Raw genomic sequence first — 19038 nt, 5'->3', positions numbered from 1 at the left:
TGGGAGGGAATTTGGTAGCAAATTCTAAAATCTAGTTTTGTCATCAGTTAATTAATACACATTCATGGGCAATTTCTTACTTGACACATCCCCAAAGGCAAGGGAATTAAAAGCAAAAATGAACTACTGGGACCTTATGAAGATAAAAAGCTTCTGCACAGCAAAGGAAACAACCAACAAAACTAAAAGGCAACCAACGGAATGGGAAAAGATATTTGCAAATGACATATCAGACAAAGGGTTAGTATCCAAAATCTATAAAGAGCTCACCAAACTCCACACCTGAAAAACAAATAATCCAGTGAAGAAATGGGCAGAAGACATGAATAGACACTTCTCTAAAGAAGACATCTGGATGACCAACAGACACATGAAAAGATGTTCAACGTCGCTCCTCATCAGGGAAATACAAATCAAAACCACACTCAGATATCACCTCATGCCAGTAAGAGTGGCCAAAATGAACAAATCAGGAGACTATAGATGCTGGAGAGGATGTGGAGAAACAGGAACCCTCTTGCACTGTTGGTGGGAATGCAAACTGGTGCAGCCACTCTGGAAAACAGTGTGGAGGTTCCTCAAAAAATTAAAAATAGACCTACCTTATGACCCAGCAATAGCACTGCTAGGAATTTACCCAAGGGATACAGGAGTGCTGTATGGCATAGGGCCACTTATACCCCAATGTTTATAGCAACACTCTCAACAATAGCCAAATTATGGAAAGAACCTAAATGTCCATCAACTGATGAATGGATAAAGAAATTGTGGTTTATATACACAATGGAGTACTACGTGGCAATGAGAAAGAATGAAATATGGCCCTTTGTAGCAACGTGGATGGAACTGGAGAGTGTTATGCTAAGTGAAATAAGCCATACAGAGAAAGACAGATATCATATGTTTTCACTCTTATTTGGATCCTGAGAAACTTAACAGAAACCCATGGGGTAGGGGAAGGAAAAAAAAAAAGAGGTTAGATTGGAAGAGAGCCAAAGCATAAGAGACTCTTAAACTGAGAACAAACTGAGGGTTGATGGGGGGTGGGAGGGAGGGGAGGGTGGGTGATGGGTATTGAGGAGGGCACCTTTTGGGATGAGCACTGGGTGTTGTATGGAAACCAATTTGACAATAAACTTCATATATTGAAAAAAATACACATTCATGGGCCTTCTCTGAACAGACAGAGTTCTTCTGGTTGAAACTGTTATTAGTAAAAGTTGTTTTGGGAATTCAGAGATTTTCATAAGATCCTGCTCTCTTGATTCCTCTAAGATTAGTTTTCCTATAGTAGTCATTCTATAAATACCGTTTTAAGCCATTTCTACTCAGAATATAGTTTGTGCAATATAAAAAGCCAAAAGATCTAGCAGGCCTGGGGTTTGGGGATGGCAATTTATTTCAGTAATAGAAGTGACAATAAACTGGATCACTTTTATGTTTGAAAATTCTGTACAATTCTGAAGGTCTCACAAGTGAGTAACACTCTCCAAAGAGCTTGAAAGAGAATTCTTTACACACATACCAAAAAAAAGAGAGAGATTAAGTATTTGGTAATATTTTTCTAAATCGTTCTAACAATGACAATTATAGGCCCAGTATATCAAAAATATCAAAAATCATATTTTGTAAATTTATAATTATGTTTAATTTAGGGAGTCATACTACTTTTTTCAAAAGACAATTCTAATGAGCTTAGAAATACATTTGAGATTTTTTATGTGGCATCTCTATTCCTTTTATACCCAGTAGGCACATGCTTGAAAACATACTTGGCAGGTAAATCTATATCAGAAGTAAATAAAACAAAGAACATTGTTTAAAACTGGCACAGAGATGGTTGATAACAATTGTGATATACTTGAATAGTATAATAAAGCTGATGGTCCCTTATCCCTTTATAGAAGGAAGTCCCTATTTGACAGGTAAGTACTTCGAAAGCTGAAGAATTCTAAGACCTCTACTACTGAGTGAAAAAGAAAATTTTTTGAAAAAAAAAAAAAAAAACATGTCAGGACTAAAAGAAGTGTTGTACACCTGAAACTAATATTATACTATATATTAACTGATATTTAAATAAAAACTTTAAGAAATAAAAAAAGGTGCTGTAGCTCTCATAAGGATATAACTTTCAGTTAAAGGACAGTTTATGCAGTCTAAGATGAAGCTTGAATAAGAATGCTAAGTGGGAAGTGTTGATCAGAAGGATATCTATGGAAGAAGATGAGAGGAAGATCAAGTTTGCTAATGGAAATGGAAGGAGTTACATCAGAAATTCAGGAAGAAATATTCAGTTTAAACAAATTTGGGGGAAGAAAGAATCAAAACAAGAGAAAATGGGCTGTATTGTGCAGTGGTTTGCTTTTTTTGTTTGTTTTTTTAAACTCACAGGCATGAGGGTAGCTATGAGCATGATGGGATTCTAACTAGATAGACACAAGGTATTGGTCAAAGACACACTGAACATATTCCCCCTTTCAGATATTTGTTAAAGGAGAACATCACTTTATAATAATGGTAATAAAACATTAAGAAAATAATACATGCAATTGAAATAAGAAGTAAAAAGTGGGAGAACCTCACATAGCCACGAGAACCTATGGGAACAATTTATATTTCTGACAAAAAAGAATGCCATCAAGTAAAATAAAGTGACTTATGTAAGAAAAAAGGATATATTTTAGCCTATTTGCTTGATAAAGTTTCCAGTGACTGCTGACATTTTGTTTTTCCTGCTACTGGTTCAAGGCAAGGTTAATAATAAATCACATAATTATATAGCTATCTTATGTTACCTGATATATTTTCACTTTGCTGCTTAGAAAGAAATCCCAGAAATCAAGAATCCAGGACAGGGAAAAGATAGACACATGCTTTACTGAGGCTTTGAATATCTTTAGCTAACTTCTGGCAATGCTTGCCTGCTCTTGCATTCCTCCAGAGGTATGTAACAACCCAGAGAAAGGGCCTAGAGAGAGTCATCATGATATTAATATTACACCTAGGTTTATAAAAGAGTCTACTAGTTTTCATAAGTCAGACATGATTGCAAACCTAGATTCTACCATTTATTCACTCAGCATCTCTATCAAAATTACAATGCATCTCTGAATCTGAGTTCACTCATATATGTAAAGGGATAATAACTATACTTAACTTCCAAGTCATTGTATGCATAAAAGAAAATACATTTAAAGTTCTGAATTTTTGTTACCATTACAAACTTGAGCACTTGCTACATTTAGTGCTCATTTTGTACTTGAGCATGTAAGTTTTTTAAATTCCTTAGATGTAGGCACTGTATCTTATTCTTCCTTGTCGATTACCTAGTACCTAGCCATGTCTGAGTCAATAATGGAGAAGAAGAGAAGTTGAGGAAGCTTTTGACTGATGGCCTCAATTTTTGCTGAAAGGCATGATAGACTATGTATTAAGATTGAGAACAAAAGAGGTTAAAGAGAGAGGGTACATACTTACAGTATCCAACGATGTCATGGGAGAGGGAGTGAACCAAAGACAGGTAAGGGGGGGTGAAACTGGTTCTGAAGACTCAGTGTGGGTTAGGAAGCATAAATTTGCATTGTTGTAAATCAGCCTGAGACTTAAAGGTGAGAAAGAAAATGCAAAATGAATTCTGGTTACAATTCACCAGAAGAGAACAACAGTTGGATGGGTATAGGAAAATCAAGTGAACAATTTATAAAGACATGGAAGAGTGGTCTATGGGACACTCAGAGAAACTGGGGGCATTTCATGAAATGGATGCTCCTTAATTAGAGGAAGAGATATGGAAACAGTTAGCTGGGGGACTAGGTCAGAGTTTATGGACGGAGAATAAAAGGGCTACTGGAGTCTGCACTGCTGAGGACAGGAAATTATAATGATGACAAATTCAGGAGGAGTCCTGTGAGGAGAGATTTAAGTGCAACTGAAAGGTGAACAGAGTTTTTAAAATGCAAGAAACTTCCAGTTTTAGCTCCACCATGTAGGGAGCTTGGAAGTAACTGCTCTCACCTTTACAACAAGAAAAATCTAAACAAAATGATTTATTGGACCCATGAGAGAACTGAGTTTACAGAGCAAACCACCACCCCGAAATCTGGAGAACCAAGTAAATCCAGAGTCATAGCCAATATGTCCTTATATGAAGAAGAAGCTACTACAGCTATAAACTGGTAGAAACACTAAGAAGGTACTTTTGACAAATTACTGGCGGATGTGTATGGACAAGTGTGAGTGTGAGAAACTGTGAGGGCTGCAGTCCTAGATGGGCATTCAAACTTGTATGGGCTTTACTTCTAGGAAACTGACCAGATTCTCATGGTGTAGAGCTAGGAAAGATCCTCTCATGGCTCTAGCAAGGGAGGGTTACAGTAATCCTACAGCAAAGTACCCAGAGCCTTCTCCATAACAAAAACCTACTCTCCAAGGAGGAAAAACCTTACCAAGTATGTTTCCCAGAGCCAGGAGGAAATACATTTTTCTCACTCTAGAGTCCTCCAGCCTTTCTGTCTCATCTAAGGTAAAACAGGAATCCATATAAGAAGAAATACTTGTAAAAGTCATAGTCCAGAGACATGGTCCCATTAAAAGACTGAGATTTAATTAAAGGATTATAGAATATTCCCCATTTCCCAAATATTAACACCATGCCAACAGGACTCCAATAAAGTAGTGCATTACTGCTAAAAAAGCTGTAAAACACAAATTATTTTCTCTGAGAAGGTATTTAGGGAAGACAAAGTCGAGAGGAACAAAATGAAAAAAAAAATAGAGAAATTTGAGGCTCCTGGCACCTAAAACTTCAGAAAACATTAAATAAAGCCCAACTCATTGCTAGGTAACCATAAATCCTCAAACTAGACGCCTATTGACCTCAATTGCCTGTAGTAGGGAAAATAATGCATTCCCCACCCCCAAAGATGTTCATATCTTAATTCAGAAACTGTAAATATGTTAGGTTACATGGAAAAGAAGAATTAAAGTTACAAATGGAATGGACATTACCAATCAGCTGACCTTGAGATGAAGACATTATCCTGGATTTTCCAGGTAGACCCAGTATAATCATAAGCCTATGTGAAAGAGGGAAGCAGGGTGAGAGAACCAGAAAGGTGGCAGCCTGGAAAGGATTTAGTCAGAAGTTTCTGGCTTTGATAATGGAATGAGGGCCATAAGTCAAGGAATATAGATGGCCACTGTAAGCTAGAAAAGACTTCTGATTTTCCCCTACAACCTCCAGAAAGGAATGTTGATACCTTGATTTTAACCCACAGAGACATTTTGGACTTCTGACCTTCAGAATCGTAAGATAAATAAATAAATCTGTGTTGTTTTAAGCCACTAAGTTTGTGTTATTTTGTTATAGCAGCAATAGAAAACTAATGTGATTCCTATTACCTAATGCAATAGGTCCAGCTTTCAACAAAAAATTAAAAGGCTTAGCAAAGGGGGAAAATTAGCCTAAAAGGACAAAGTAAGCATTCAGAACCAGATTCAGTTATGTTGGTATTATTAGCCAGGCAATTTAATATAACTATTTTTATTGTTTTAAAGGCTCTGGTAAGAGAAAGAAAGAAAGAAAGAAAGAAAGAAAGAAAGAAAGAAAGAAAGAAAGAAAGAAAGGGACAACATCCAAATAAAGATGGGTAATTCAATAAGAGAGATGAGAATTCTAAGAAATAATCAAAAGGAAATGCTAGAAATCAAACACACTAACAGAAATGAAGGATGTCTTTGGTGTGATCACCAGTAGACTTGACACAGCTGAGGAAAGAATCAGTAAGCTTGAAAGTAGGTCAACAGATACTTCTCAAATTAAAATGAGGAGAGAAAAAAAAGAAAAACAAAGAACAGTGCATATAAGAAGTGTGAGACAATTTTGAAAGCTGTAACATATGCCTAATTGGAATAGCAGAAAGAAAAGAAACAGAGTAGAAGAAATATTTGAAAAAACCATGGCCAAGAACTTTCTAAAATTAATGATAGGCACCAAATCACAGATCCAGGAAGCTCAGAAAACATTAAGCAGAATAGAAAAACATTTTTTTTAACTCTTATCATATTCAAACTGCAGAACACCAAAGGCAAAAGGGAAAAAATACTGAAACAAACCAGAAAGGGAACAAAAGCACCTTATGCCAGAACAAAAATGAGAATTTCAGTGAACTTTACATGAGAAATCATAGAAGCAAGGAGAGTAAAATATTTAAAGAATTGAAGGAAAAAACCCACCAACCTAGACTTCTATATACAGCAAAGTTATCATTTAAAAGTGCAAGAAAAATACTTTATCAGACAAGCAAAAACTGCATGAATTCATTGCTAGCAACTGCCAAAAGTATTAAAAGATGTTCTATAAGGAGAAGGAAATGATTTGTTAGCAACTTAGGAGAGAAAAGCAACAGAGAAGGATAAATCACAGCTAAAATAAAATATTTTATTTTTCTTATTCTTAATTGATCTAAACAATATCTGTTTATTTAAAATAATAACCATAATAATAATACATTGGGAAAATAAATAATAATGATGCATTGAGTGATTATAGAATAAGGATAAGTTAAATGAATGACAGCAATGTCACAAGAGACAAAGGGAAGAATTGAGAGAACTCTGTTATGAGGTACCTATATACTACACATGGAGTAGAATAGGATTATGTGAAGAACAACTTAGATTATTTACAGAATGTACATTATAACTCTAAGAAAACCATAAACATTTTTAAAGAAGTATGGTTGATACACTAAGAGAAGAAACAGAATGAAATAATATTAAATATTCAATTAAAATGAGAGGCAGAAAAATAAGCCTCTGACAATGAATATAATACAGTTACAAATATGGTTGATATTAAACCAAATATTTCAAAAAGTATTTGTTTTAATTTATGTATTCAAGTAATCTCTACACCCAATGTAGGGCTCAAATTCACAACCTCAACTCCTGACAAGCCAGTCAGGAGCCCCTCAAAAATTACTTTAAATGTAACTGATCTGTATAAACCAATTTAAAGACAAACACTGTCAGACTGGCTTATAAAAAAAATAAGACCCAGCCATATGTTGTCTACAAGCAACTCACTTCATTTTATTTTTATGTATTTATTTATTTATTTTATTTGCGAGAGAGAGCATAAGTGAAGGCGAGGGGAGCAGAGGGAGAGAGAGAGAATCTGAAGCAGGCCCCATGTTCAGTGCAGAGCCCACAAGGGGATTGATCCTACCAACCCTGAGCAGGGTTGAGTTCAATCAACTCAACCACCGAGGTGCCTCTACAAGCAACTCATTTTATTTTTTTTAATGTTTATTTATTTATTTTGAGAAAGAGAGAGAGCTGGGGATGGGCAGAGAGAGAGGGGAAGAGAATCTCAAGCAAGGTCCATGCTCAACACAGAGCCCGAACTGGGGCTTGATCCCAAGAACCGTGACCTGAGCTGAAATCAAGAGTCAGACATTTAACCACCCAGGCACCCCAGCAACTCATTTTAAATATAAAGACACAAATAGGTTAAAAGTAAACAGATAGCGAAAGATATACCATGTTAACACTAATCAAAAGAAAGCTGGAGTAGCTATATTAATTTCAGACAAAGCTGATTTCATAACAAGGAAATATATCATGGATAAAAAGGACATTACATAACACTAAAGGGATCACTTCTACAAGAAGACATACCTAGATTTTAAACATGTATGCTCCTAAAACAATGGTGAAATATACATGAGAAATAGACAAATTCACTCTTGTAGTGGAAGACTAGATGTAAGCAACTGATAAGTGGAGCAGGCATAAAATTAGTAAGGATGTATTTGACCTGAACAGCACTATCAATCAAATTGATTTAATTCACATTTATAGAAGATTCCATCCAACAACAGAATACACATTCTTCTTGAGTTCACATGGGACACTCACCAAGATACACCACATTCTGGGCCCTAAAACTTACCCTAAAAATGTAACAAATTAGAAGTCAATACAAAGTGTGTTCTCAAACTACAATACAACTGAATTAAAAGTCAATATGAGAAAGATACCAACATAGTCTCCAAATATTTGAAAAAAATAAGGAATGCACTTCTAAATGATGCAAGGGTCAAGGAAGAAGTCTTAAGGGAAATTTTTAATTAATTTGAAATAAATACATATAAAAATGCAACTTATCAAGATTTGTGGGAATAAGTGAAAGCAATACTTTATAGGGTACGATGGAGTATTAAATACGTATTTTAGGAAAGAAAGAACAGCAATTGAAGCCTAAAGCAAGCAGAAGATAAAATAAAAATTAGAATAAAAATTAATGAAATTAAAAATAAGAAAGTAATGAATAAAATCAAGGACTCCAAAGATGATTTTTTAAAAATACCAAAAAAACTGATAACCTCTAGCCAATTGATAACTGGAGACCAAGTCAGAGAGATGGAGAGATAGACATGGGACAGAAGTTACCAATATCAGAAATTAAAGAGGAGTCATTACTACTGATCCAATGAAAAATTTTTAAAAACCTATGAACACTATATCCCATCCTTGAGTCCACTCAGGCAACAGTTCAATTTTCTCTATAGGCAGTAAGTTGAACTGTTCGGCAAAATAATTACTAAACTTCCCAATTTATAAAATATGTTCTTAAAACTCAGTATAGAATCAATAATCTTGAAAACCAAGGCTTTACATTGTAAGTAGACAAAATAAAAAACAATATTTCTTTATAGAAAACGATATTTAATGTTAAAAAATGCTAAAAGCATGAAGAACATACAACATAAATGCAATTATACCATCGATGACAATGTTGGGAAAACTGTACCGTGTTGTAAGAGCCATAGAAAAAGTTTAATTAACTGGTGGAAGCAGGGAGATATTTTTTCATTAGTGAAAAATATAAGCAAGTTTGGTCACTATTGTGAGCTGGGGACAGTGTTGGGATTCTGCTCCTTTCAGGATGATTCCCTGAGTGAGGGATCTTAGAATCCTCAGGAAAAGGTCAGGAGAATCTCAGAACTCTGAGAATTGGTATACCTCCCAGAGAAGCCTTGGCTCATTAATAATCTTGGCCAGGTATTAGTTTTCTAATGCTATGATAGTAAATTACCACAGATTTGGTGCCTTAATTGTCTTGCAGCTCTGTAGGTTATAAGTCCATCATGGGTCTCATTAGGATAAAAATCAAGATACTGGCAAGTACATGTTCCTTTCTGGAGGCTTTAGGAGAGAATACATTTTTTTCCCTTTTCCATAATCTATAGGTCAACTTCATTCTTTGACTCATGATTCCTTCCCTCCATCACCAAAACCAGCACGTTTAATCTCTATAACCATTCTTTCATAGTCACATCTCATTCTGACCTCAGCTTGGAAGTTTTTCAATTTTAAGAACCTTTATGATTAAATTTGGTCCACCCAAATAATCCAGTGATTCTTTAATTTAATCACATTAAAATTGAAATCACATTAAAATCACATCTTCAAAATTATTGTGCTATGTAAGGTAATTTACAGGTTCTGGGGATTAGAATGTAGACATGTATGGAAGGGAAAGGGTGGGGGGCAGATGCATTATTCTACCTGCCAGACAATGCCTGAAGAAGATGTGTAAGTAGATGGACTAGAATGATATCTTAAAGTACCCCAGATATTAGAGAAAAAAGCATATATTTACTTTCTTTCCAGAGGGCACAAAAGGTTTTTTTTAATGTTTGTTTATTTTTGAGAGAGAGAGAGAGAGAGAGAGAGAGAGAGAGAGAGCATGAGCAGGGGAGGGGCAGAGAAAGAGAGGGAGACAGAGAATCTGAAGCAGGCTCCAAGCTGTCAGCACAGAGCCCAACGGGGGGCTTGAACCCACAAACCATGAGATCATAACCTAAGCTGAAGTCAGACATTTAACCAACTGAGCCACTAAAGCACTCCGAGGTCACAAAAGTTTCTGAGAAAGAGCAGGCTCACTGGAACAAGCTCAAGAATATGATGAAGAACGATGCCAGAGTGTATAATGTGGCATATTCTGTCAACGACAATGGAAAGACAATAGATATGTCAAAGAAAAAGGCCATTGCCTAATGACCAGGCTAAATGACTTATAACTCAATTGATGCCCACAACAGACAGAGAATAGCCACAGACAAGACATCCCTCCCTCTGATGTCTAATGCATAACCTCCTGGAATTAAGACTTTACTGATATGTCTATATAAATTTTTATTTCATTGAATTCATATCATGGAAAGACTGAGTTTACACGGAGGTGACTACATGAAGTTAATTTTCATTGGGGAGATTCTAGGCAGCAATAAGTTTACCAAAAAATAAAAAACAAGTTGTTCACCTAAATGTGATTATGAAATTTGTTTTCACTTTGGAAACATTACTTCTCAAGTGAAATACACTAGAATAAAATCTCAGCTCCACCATGTATATGTGACCTTGAAAATAAAATGCAATGCCTCTAAACCTTAGTGTTTTCATATGCAGTAACTTTGTAAACTATTTAACAGAAAATTGAGACTCTAGAGGCCTGGGTTGTTGTAATGAAGAAAAGTAAAATGCTAATTAAATTGCTCTGCTGAAAAAAATTAGATTAGAACAAAAGAATACAAAAAAATATAAGCAAAGAAACATCATGGTAGAAGGCTAGGGTCTCACTTTTTTTTCAAATTCTTTTTTTTTTAACGTTTATTTATTTCTGAGACAGAGAGAGACAGAGTATGAACGGGGGAGGGGCAGAAAGAGAGGGAGACACAGAATTGGAAGCAGGCACTAGGCTCTGAGCCATCAGCCCAGAGCCCGAGGCGGGGCTCGAACTCACGGACCGCGAGATCGTGACCTGAGCTGAAGTCGGAGGCTTAACCGACTGCACCACCCAGGTGCCCCGGCTAGGGTCTCACTTTGAGACTTTTAGGGTCAGAAATAGCTAACTGAAATTTTAAATACCTTTTGAATTTTAAATTGTATTACTATGATAAAAATACTTCCATCACTCCAACACCTTGAATAAAGTGTTTCTTTGGGGGCTTTTTAGGGGACTTTATGTTTGTTTTTCTTCCAGCTTTACTGAAGTATATGTGCTAAATAAAAATTGTATATGTTTTAAATGTACAACTTGGTGTTTTTGAGTCAACTCTTATATACACACAAACACCTCTCTGTGAATGGTTTGTGTAATACTAACTTAATTAACTCAGTTAATGCAAGGTAGAACAAAGACAAACAAAATCAATGAAATAATCCTTTTTTATTCTAATTTATTGCCAAATTGGCTAACATACAGTGTGTACAGTGTTCTCTTGGTTTGGGGCGGGGGGGTAGATTCCCATGACTCATCGCTTACATACCACACCCAGTGCTCAGAGAAGGAATGTGCCAAGTGCCCTCCTGGATGCCCATTACACATTTTCCCCTCTCCCCCACCTTCTCATCAACCTTCAGTTTTTTCTCTGTATTTAAGAGTCTCTTATGGTTTGCCTCCCTCTCTCTCTGTTTGTAACTATTTTTTCCCCTTCCCTTCCCCCATGTCTTCAGTTAAGTTTCTCAAGTTCCACATCTGAGTGAAAACACGATATCTGTCTTTCTCTGACTGATTTCACTTAGCATAATACCCTCCAGTTCCATCCACCTTGCTACAAATGGCAGGATTTCATTTTTTCTCATTGTCAAGTAGTATTCCATTGTATATATAAACCACATCTTCTTTATCCATTCATTAGTTGATGGACATTTGGGCTCTTTCCACAATTTGGCTATTGTTGAAAGCCCTGCTATGAACATTGAAGTACATGTTCCCCTATGAATCAGCACTCCTGTATCCTTTGGATAAATTCCTAGCAGTGCTATTGCTGTGTTGTAGGGTATTCTATTTTTAATTTTTTGAGGAACCTCCACACTGTTTTCCAGAGTGGTTACACGTTTGCATTCCCAACAAGAGTGCAAGAGGGTTCCCATTTCTCCACATCCACACCAGCGTCTGTTGTTTCCTGAGTTGTTAATTTTAGCCACTTGCCCAGTGTGAAGTGGTATCTCGGTGCAATTTTGATTTGTATTTCCCTTATGATGAGTGATGTTGAACATCTTTTCATGTGTCTGTTGGCCATCTGGATGTCTTCTTTGGGAAAGTGTCTATTCATGTCATCTGCCCATTTCATCACTGGATTATTTGTTTTTGGGGTGTTGAGTTTGGTAAGTTATTTATAGATTTTGGATACTAACCTTTTATCTGATATGTAATTTGCAAATATCTTTTCCCATTCCATTGGTTGCCTTTTAGTTTTGTTGATTGTTTCCTTTGTAGTGCAGAAGCTTTTTATCTTGATGAGGTCCCAATAGTTCATTTTTGCTTTTAATCCTCTTGCCTTTGGAGACATATCATGCAAGAAATTGCTGCGGCTGAGGTCAATGAAAGAATTAAATTCAACTAACTCAGTGGAAGCAGTTGGATGCCACAAAGAAGGAGAGGAACATAAGCCCCTAGAAATAGGCAAAGATCCTAGAAAAAGTTCATTTTATATTTATGCAGAGTTTGTAATAAGAAATTTATAAGATCTTTGGGTGCCTGGGTAGGTCAGTTTGTTAAACGTAAGTCTTTGTCCTAGGTCATGATCTCGCCATTCCCAAGTTCAAGCCCTGTGTCAGGCTCTGTGCTAACAGCTCAGAGCCTGGAGCCTGTTTTGGATTCTGTGTCTCCCTCTCTCTCTCTCTCTGCCTCTCTCTTTCTCTCTCTCTCTCTCTCTAAAATAAATAAACATTAAAAAAACTTTAAGATATTTACAAGATCATTTCTACAGCACTAATTTCCAATCCCCAATCTCCAATTTCTAATTCCTCTTCATTTTTACTTAGAGCAATACTACATCCTTATGTGTTTTTATTTGTGTATTGCCTATGAAAACAGTTCTTCTTGTTTACCATTGCATCTTTTTATACTATAACTCTTCTAGAACATACCAAGAGTTCAAAAACAGTGTTGGATGACTGAATGAATGACTATATATCCAGATCTTAAGTTGTAAGAAGATATTGGCTTACTTCTGAGCTACACATGTAAATAATTATAAAACAAATAGCAGACTAACACTGCCGGCTAACATGAAAGGATATGGATCAGGAGATTATGAAAGGGAAGAGAGGATGAAGAGGAGATGAAACATGGGAAAGTACCACAGGAAGGGAGGACTGTGGATTGGTAATAAGATGGAGATTCTCCCACAGGAAATGAAATTCCATTAGGGGAGTTCTTATCAGTGAGCCATTGTTGCAATAATGCTATACAACAATCCACCCCAAAACACAGTAATAAGCATATATTACTTGCTCATATATCTGCAGGTTAGCTGATGTTCTTCTGATCTATACTTCACTCAGCTGAGCTTAACTGCAACCACAGGTTCAGTTCATGAAGCTCAATGTGGTTTTTACTCTTTTGGGAATAATGGATAATACGGGTTACATTTTTTTTAAAAAATTGTTAATTTTTGAGAGAGAGAGAGAGCATGCACACGTGCACATGCACAAGTGGGGAGGGGCAGAGAGAGGGAGACACAGAATCTGAAGCAGGCTCCAGTCTCTGAGCTGTCAACACACAGCCCAACATGGGGTTCAAACTCGTGAACCGTAAGTTCATGACCTGAGCCAAAGTTGGACACCTAACTGACTGAGCCACCCAGGTGCTCTGGGTTACATTTTTTTTTTTTCAATAGGAGGGCAAAAAAAGCTCAAAGAATGTTAAGTAGAATCACAGAAAAGTTGTAAGGCCTAGACTGAAAACCAATACTGTCAACATTTCATTGGCCAAGGAAAATTACATGGCAAAGCCCAACATTAATGAGGAAGGAAAGAATACCCCTTCATGGTGTTTCAAGAGGAGACAAGAGAAAGTAGTAAATATTTGCTTCACAATAATCTAATCTTCCATAGTACACTAATTGATAATAAACCCAGAAATCTCAATGACTTAAAGATTTATTTCTTACATTATAGTTCAGTGTAGATCAGTGATGTATGACAATTTTTCAGTCATTTAGGGACTCAGAGTTTTTCCATCTAATAGCTTATGACATTCTCTCCATGTCATCCTTGAGAAATATCCTATCCAATAGAATAGCCACTATTCATATGTGGCCACTGAGTACATGAAATGGGGATTCAGTCTGGTTTGAGATCAGCTTCAAATATAAAATAAACATTGGATTTTGAAGAAATGGTATAAAAAATTAAGTATCTTTCAAATAATATTTAATTACATTTTAAATTATAATATACTGGATATATTGTGTTAAATAAATGTATTAGTGAATTTCACTCATTTCTTTTTATGTTTTTTAATGTGGCTCCTAGAAAAAATTTAATTATGTATGTACTCACTTTATATTTTTACTGGACAGCACTGCTCTAAGAACCAGCCGACAGATAAAGAAGTAAGAATAATGGAGAGACTTCACTGGAAATTTGAGGAATCAATATAGAGATGACATTCATCACTCTTTTTGTATTCCATTCCCTAGAACTATCACACAGGTGCAAGGGGGCTGGTAAACTAGGGGATTTGGGAAGAAGGGTAGAATACAAATATTGGTGAGCACCATTCCTCATTTCCCATCCTGCCTCCCATCTGAAGGTGAATTTCTTTCTATAAATCAAGAAGAAAAAAACAAAACAAAACAAAACAAAACCATGGATGGGGCTAAGATGTTGCATTACAGAAGAGGAAAGAAATAGAACAGAGACCATAATGGAAGAGCCATTACAACTGGAGAGAAAACTAATCATTAACAAAAAAATAATGAAGCACCTACCAAAAGTGGATAATGAGTCAAGGACACAGGAAACCCAGACAAAGACACAGATCTCTGGCTTTGAAATTAATGGTCTTGTCTTAGATTTTCCTTCCAACTCTGTTTGGTAAATTTTACTAAATTACTTAACACTTAATGAGAAGAAGGATTCTCTGAAAGCTTTCCTACTTCTATACAACCTCCAGATCTGACTTTTTATTACATAAATGTATAAAATACGCCATATGTTTGCTTCAAAGCTTGTAATTATTTTAAGCTGGTAAGTTTTCACCCAAAATCTTGTACCAGGGATGCCGATGAGAGGATTTTCCTGTAACCGGTCAACTCTTTATAGCATCTATGTCAGGTAGTAAGGGAATAAATGCAATAATGTTCAGCTTGAGATTTGTTAGATTCATAGGAGGAAAATGCCTGACATCAATGTTTACATAACCACTCAGAGATATGGTGTCAACACATTCAAATATCTCTGCTCAAACTTTTTTCCTTACAATAATTTCTATGAAGTTTTCTAATCTTCAAAAAAACATAATTCTACAGTATTTATTTTAGCAGAGCATATACCACAAAGAAACATTGTGCTTGGTGAGTTTAAAAGCTTCTCTCTCACAGCTCTGTGCTTCTGTCCTGCTAAGTTTTGGTGAAGTTTTCTTAAGCCACTTTTTAAGTGACTTAACTTACTATTTATTTTATTGAAAAATATATTTTTTTATAAAGTGCATTCCCATAGTGCCAGATTCCAGAGCGATGAGAATATACAGTGAAAAAAAAAAACCTCCCTTACAGGAGTGCTGATGCATAGGGGCACTTGCACCCCAATGTTTATAGCAGCACTTTCAACAATAGCCAAATTATGGAAAGAGCCTAAATGTCCATCAACTGATGAATGGATAAAGAAGATGTGGTTTATATATACAATGGAATACTACTTGGCAATGAGAAAAAATGAAATCCTGCCATTTGTAGCAAGATGGATGGAACTGGAGGGTATTATGATAAGTGAAATAAATCAGGCAGAGAAAGACAGATATCATATGTTTTCACTCATATGTGGATCCTGAGAAACTTAACAGAAGACCATGGGGGAGAGGAAGGGGGGAAAAAAGTTACAGAGAGGGAGGGAGGCAAACCATAAAAGACTCTTAAATACTGAGAACAAACTGAGGTTGATGAGGGGTGAGGGAGAGAAGAAAGTGGGTGACAGGCATTGAAGAGGGCACCTGTTGTTGTATGGAAACCAATTTGACAATAAATTACATTTAATATTAAAAAAAGAAAAAAGAAGAAAACCTCTCACTAGCCATCTAGTTTCTCTCCCCAGTGCATCATTGCTGAATTTATTGTCTGTCCTTCTAGAGACATTTTAATAACTGGAGATGGCCATTAGCAAACTAATGCTTAAACATCAATCTCTTCTCAACTATTCTTTCAGAAAGGGACAGCAGTTTGGGGTTGTAGTTGTTTTTTTTGTTTGTTTATTTTTTGTTTTTGTTCTGTTTTTACAGCTATCCTAACACAAAGTGAAACTGCCTGTGAAATATAATCTTAATTTTTTCTTTATCTGTCTGACTGGTTCATTTGGGAAAAAAATTTCTTTAGCAGGTAACAGTGGTCCACTCCAAAAACTTTCCTACATGTTCTATGGAAAACCTTTCAGGAATGTCTCCCTAGTTTCACACTACCTATTCTCCCTTTCATGGATTAACAGAATAATTCCAAACCAAGAGCATTTGGCATTTGGATAATAAGATCCATCCCTTTTGCAATCAGTAGAGGACAGATATATGTATACAAACATGCACATACATATACATACTGTGTATGTGTATATAAATACATATATACATATATGTGTTTATAGATATGGGATTTATATATTAATATATATTTATATGCAAAGAGCATATAAAAATATATTTATGTATGAGGTTTATATATATCAGATAAACCTTATTGCTTTCTTACAGCCCCACAAACATAAAACTCATAATTTTTTCAGACTCCATATTAAGTCAAATACATTAATTCCTCAAATACATTAATTCCTCAAACAAATCACAATGCACCCAACACTTTGACAGTCATTGAGGATATTAACTAGAAAAATATATCCTTTCCTTTATGGAGTTTATAGTCTGTAAGAGAAAATCAGAAAATTAAACAAGTAATCAGGTGTATGACAGGGTTAAGGCAGGTTGCTACCTAAGGAAAAAATATTTAAATAAGAGACTAAGATATGAAGAAACAATTAGAGGCAGAGAATAATATTCTAGTCAGAGAAGCTGCATATATGAAGGCCCAGGGACAAAAGAGAGTATCTCAGATTTAAGGAATCATATGAAACATTTTACAGGATTTTGGAGTATAAGAGCAGAGCTGTGAGACAGTAGTGGCCCAAAAAAGAAAATGATAAACTACCTGAGGGCAAAGGACAAGTCATGACAGCTTTACAAGAGTTAAAATTGAGGTACATGATGTAGATAATAAGCAATTTTTCAGGTAAAGGAAATAATATAATAGCAAGACGAAAGGCACAGGGATGTGAAGTGACAAGTAACTTGTCCAAGTGTATGTAACTAATATGTAACAATTCCAGGGAAGTTCTACTCCAAAGTCCATATTCCAACCTCATGAACAGACTTGGAACCATTGCAGAACAGCAGTGAAGCATATAGAATGAAAGATTCCTAAAGTAGCTTGTCTGTGTTACACCCTAGTGACAATCAGGATTTGTTTAGATCCTTATCACTTTCCCATTTTATCCTTACAACACCAGCCACTAAGCCTCTCATACAACTCAATAGTAAAAAAATAAATAGCCTAATTTAAAAAGTGGGTAAAAGAATTGAGTAAACATTTTTCCAAAGAAGATATACCAATGGACAATAAGTATATGAAAAGGTGCTGGACATCACTGATCATCAGAAAAATGCAAATGAAAATCACAATTAGACATCACCTCACACCTACTAGAATGGCTATTATCAAGATATGTGAATTCAGCAAAGCTGCAGGATATAAAACCAATGTACAGAAATTGGTTGCATTTCTATACACCAATAATGAAGAAGCAGAAAGAGAAATCAAGGAATCAATCCCATTTACAACTGCACCAAAAAAACCCCATAAGATACCTAGGAATAAACTTAACCAAAGGGGTAAAAGATCTGTATGCTGAAAACTATGGAAAGCTTATGAAAGAAATTTCAGAAAACACAAAGAAATGGAAAAATATTCCATGTTCATGGAGTCGAAGAATATTTTTAAAATGTCCTTACTACCCTAAGCAATCTACATATTCAATGCAATCCCTATCAAAATAACACCAGCATTCTCCACAAAATTAGAACAATTCTAAAATCTTAGAACAAAAAAATCCTAAAATTTTCTAGGAAACAGAAAAGATCCCAAATATTCAAAGTAATGTTGAAAAAGAAAACCAAAGCTGGAGGCATCAAAATTCCGTACTTTAAGCTGTATTACAAAGCTATAATCATTATGACAGTATGGTACTGGTACAAAAACAGACACATAGATCAATGGAACAGAATACAGAACTCACAAATGTATGGCTAATGAATCTTTGACAGAGCAGGAAAGAGTATCCAATGTAAAAAGAGTCTCTTCAGAAAATGGTGCTGGGAAAACTGGACAACAACATTCAAATGAATGAAACTGGACCACTTTCTTACACCATCAAAAAATAAACTAAAAGTGGATGAAAGACCTAAATGTGAGACAGGATACCATCAAAATCCTAGAGGAGAAAACAGGCAGCAAACTTTTTGACCTTGGCCACAGCAACTTCTTAGTAGACTTGGCTTTAGAGGCAAGGGAAACAAAAGCAAAAAATGATCTATTGGGACCTCATCAAGATAAAAAGCTTCTGCACAGAGAAAGAAAAAAAAATCAACAAAACTAAAAGGAAATCGACAGAATGGGAGAAGATATTTGCAAATGATATATCAGATAAAGGGTTGGTATCCAAAATCTATAAAGAACTTATCAAACGCAACACCCAAAAAACAAATAATCGAGTGAAGAAGTGGGCAGAAGACATGAATAGATACTTTTCCAAGAAGACATCCAGATGGCTAAAAGACACATGAAAATATGCTCAAAATCACTCATCATAAGGGAAATACAAATTAAAACCACAATGAGATACCACCTCACACCTGTTAGAATAGCTAAAATTCATAGACAACAACAGATGTTGGGCAAGGATGCAGAGTAAGGGGAACATCTA

This window comes from Panthera leo, chromosome C1, assembly GCF_018350215.1.
Source record: "Panthera leo isolate Ple1 chromosome C1, P.leo_Ple1_pat1.1, whole genome shotgun sequence".
Lineage (NCBI taxonomy): Eukaryota > Metazoa > Chordata > Mammalia > Carnivora > Felidae > Panthera > Panthera leo.
The sequence above is the reverse complement of the archived record's forward strand: the minus strand, read 5'-3'. Positions refer to the sequence as shown.